Source organism: Styela clava, chromosome 15 (genome assembly GCF_964204865.1).
Source record: "Styela clava chromosome 15, kaStyClav1.hap1.2, whole genome shotgun sequence".
NCBI classification, from domain to species: domain Eukaryota; kingdom Metazoa; phylum Chordata; class Ascidiacea; order Stolidobranchia; family Styelidae; genus Styela; species Styela clava.
The window spans coordinates 13,520,160-13,523,884 of record NC_135264.1 but is presented as its reverse complement, the minus strand read 5'-3'; the positions used below and the strand labels follow the sequence as shown (position 1 = coordinate 13,523,884).

The 3,725-nt window shown below is 37.0% G+C and overlaps 1 long non-coding RNA gene across 1 annotated transcript; it reads left to right on the top strand.

Annotated features, from left to right (window-relative positions):
- Positions 1-1,890: 1,890 nt before the first annotated feature.
- LOC144432370 (uncharacterized) lies at positions 1,891-2,341 on the top strand. Its single transcript, XR_013480559.1, has 3 exons — positions 1,891-1,960; positions 2,040-2,108; positions 2,278-2,341. It is a non-coding gene; the product is annotated as an uncharacterized LOC144432370 (long non-coding RNA).
- The last annotated feature ends 1,384 nt before the right edge of the window (positions 2,342-3,725 follow it).

Here is a 3,725-nt window from a genome sequence, read left to right as displayed (position 1 = left end):
CAACTGGGGCCGATGGCCCCAAAGGGGCCACGAAGCAGTTCAAGGGGGGCCACGACACAAGGCTAATAATTGGTCATGAAGCGACTTCATTTGCATACTTTCCTTTTGAAATAAAATTCCCTGTTCAGGCGTTCACCGTAGTTCCATTACTTGAATAGGTTATTTGCGATCACAGGGTGTATTCTGTGCGTGAATTGTTCAATCACAATGGAATTTAAAATCTACTAATCAAAATAGTTCGTTGGTAGGTCTTCTAACCTGCAGTCGGGCGGTTTCACTAGACTTCGAGATAACCTTCGATATCGTATTGTAGATGCAAAATCCCATATATAAATTCCCAATGTTCAAAATACGACAGTTAAATCAAGATGAGAGAATGTGCCCAATGCCTAAATTGCTCGTATGTAATGAGCAATGAATTGTAACGTCCATCCAAACTCCAAAACCGCCGTGACAAAAATCATCACGAGGTGCAAGACGTTGATCGGTTTCTTGGCTGCCAAGCGAGTTAGATTTGACAAGAAAGCAACATTGGCCAAGATCGGGTTTCTGTCGGAGGAAACAAAATCTAGAAAACGTCTTGATGTTGACAGTGACTTTTGTCAAGCTATATGAAATAGAGTGTCTAATAAAAGAAACCTCGTCAGACAGTCCCAAGTGCAAGATTCCCATTGAATGTATATGAAAAAAGCTTGGACTTCTTTGTCTAGTTTGTTTTTGCATTCCATGAAAGGTCGTCAAAACAATCCAACAAGTCTACGGTAGTTTTTTGAAATGGCGAACAGGGGGGCCACGAGTGCAAAAAGCCGCCGGAAGGCCACGAGTCATAAAAGGTTGAGACCCACTGCGCTACAGCTTGAGAAGTTGTGAATAGCCAAGTCATCGATATCGATACCAAGTCATTTTTTGCGAATAAGAAGCAATTAGCAAGTGTTTACACTTATTCTTGTTCTATGTTCAACTTATTTAATACAAATTTTTTTTCGCCTCAGGCTTCGCAGCAACAACCTTCGTCCCGATCAGACGCCGGATACCACAACTTGTCCATCGCCATGAAGACTGGGTGACCAATGTGATTACGAATGGAAAGGTGGTATGTCGTGTATTATTTCAAAAAATATTAAATGCAAGTTTTCACGCGAACTATACTTGAGAGCCCGTAACTATAGTGCTTGTGACCTATATAAGATATAAGCAACTATTGGCACGCTGCCAGCTCTATAATATAGATATGCTTCTGTTACTTTGATTGATCAAGTGCGATGATTTATCAACTCATTTTATGGTTTCAGATTAATATATATAAAGCATGTTTAAATAATGGAAGTAATGTGTTCTTAAATGTTTCACAGGAGCCAAAAAGATTTACAATTTCGTACGACGAGTCGCAGAACTGATTTGCAATTCCCGCAATGCACGTTCACGTTATTCATAGACTGACTGGATGTTCCAACGACCTCAAATACGTCATCGGTAATTATTGAAACCATGCATTGCTTACAGTTTTTGCTAATATTGTTTGGTAAAAAAATCTATTAACAAAGTGGGGTACTCCCGTAGTGTGTGTACAAAGTTAGGGTTAGGCCATAATTTTATTCCGACTTTCCTTATTTTAGTTCTATTACGAGTTCGGGGACTGACTGTGTTAGCCAAGTGAATATAACCCCTGCCCTTGGGTTTCGGTCCCTTTACACAACTTGATGTAAAGTAGGCGAATATGATTAGTTACCTCCATATTGGTACACACACTTCTGGGGCGACGCAAAGTGTACCAAAAGCCGAGATAAATATTTTTTATTACATATGCAATGCTTTCAAACAAAATCATAAAATGACTGTTCTATTGATATTAACAGTTAAAAAAAAATTCATAATATTCGAGTTTCCGGAAGACCGGACACGAAATCAACCAAGTGAGGTGAGATACAACAATCGTTAAAGGCGGTAAAGTTTTTGAAACGTGAGAACAATATTTTTTAATTTGGTGCTTCTGGGCTATTTCTCTGAACGAAATATTTAAGTTCTTAAATGTTTGACAGAAGCCGAAAAAGATTCCCAGTTTCGTACAGCGAGTCTGAGAACTGAAATACGTCATCGACTTGGAAACGGTAAATATTGAAACTATACATTGCTCACATATGTGCTGCTTATGATAATATTGTTTGGTCAAAATATTCCGACTAGAGTGAACCCACAGCCGAGATTAATAATTTTTGTTTACAAATGCATTGCATCCAAATGAAAATCAAAAATTGATTGTTCTATTGCCATTTACAGGTAAAGACAATTTAATAATGTTCGGGTGTTTAAGAAGACCAGCCTCGACATCAACCAACTAAGGTGAGATACAACAATAAATATCCGTATCACTATACAAATCCTAAATCCCAAGTAATTCATTCAATCATTGCATTAAAGTTCCTAAAACGTGAAGACAAAATATTTTTTCAATGTGGTGCTTTTGGGATATTCCTCGGAACAAGGATTTTAAAAATACGAACTTAATAATAGTTTTTCTACGCGCTGTCAAATTTTTTTTATACAGCAGTTGCCAGATTGACCTGGGTTTTCACCCTGATTCCGTATATCATACCCAGTGTTCTCAATGTTTTTTTTTTAATTTTTCATCTGTGGGCATATAGGTCCAATTCCGTGGGTGCTAGTTATTTTGTCCTGTAGCATAGCTGATATGACCGCGTTGGTTTAGGTTTAGGCGAATGCAGTCGAATGCTCCAGCGAGCTCTGTAGTTAGGATTCCGATATGGGTCTTATTATTGGCTTCCCTGTTCTCGAGTGCTGTGAGAAAATCTTAAAATAATATATTAGCAAAGCTGTATTACAAAATACATAAATTAATTTGCAAACTTGAATTTTCTCCGAAAACGGTTTACGGTTCTTTGGCACCAGGCATCTTTTGCACCATAACAAAAATATTTAATTATTCCATTATTAATAATTACAGTAATAATTGAGTGCTTAAATGTTTTACAGGAGCCGAAAAACATTCACATATTTGAACGACGACTTTTGAGAACAGGTTTCTAATACCTGTCTTGCATCGCATGTTTACGTGATCGTGAGCTGACTGAATGTTCCGAAGATCTCAAATACGTCATCGTTTGAGAAAGGTATTGTTGAAACTACAGATCGCTTTACATAATTGCTTATGCTGTTATTGTTTGGTCAAAAAAAACGTTTAGTAAAGTGTACAAACAGCCGAGATAAAAACATGTTTACGAATGCACTCCATTCAAATAAAAATCGTCAAATGATTGTTCTACTGTCGTTTACAGGTTCAAGAAAATTTCCTAATAATATTCGATTATTCAACAAGACCGGCCACGATATCAACCAACTAAGGTGATATACAACAATTAATAGTTTGAACTGCGTCAAATAACCGTTCATTCAATGCGATAAAGTTACTAAAACGTGGGAGCAATATTTTTGATTTACTGCTTCTCGGAACAAAGATTTTCAAAATACCTATTCAATGAGTCGCTAAAGTCCATAATCGGTCTTGTTCATTCGTTTTCGTCTTGCTAGGCAGGGCACAGCAGTTTTCAGAATATATTTTTACCCTGAAAAACGAATCTAAATTCCGATTATCATATTTGGTGTTCTCATTTTTTTTTATCTCAGGCCTACGACTTTCGCGTGGTATTTTACCCTGAATAACAAATATAAATTTCCGAATATTATACCTAATGTTCTCATGTTTTTTG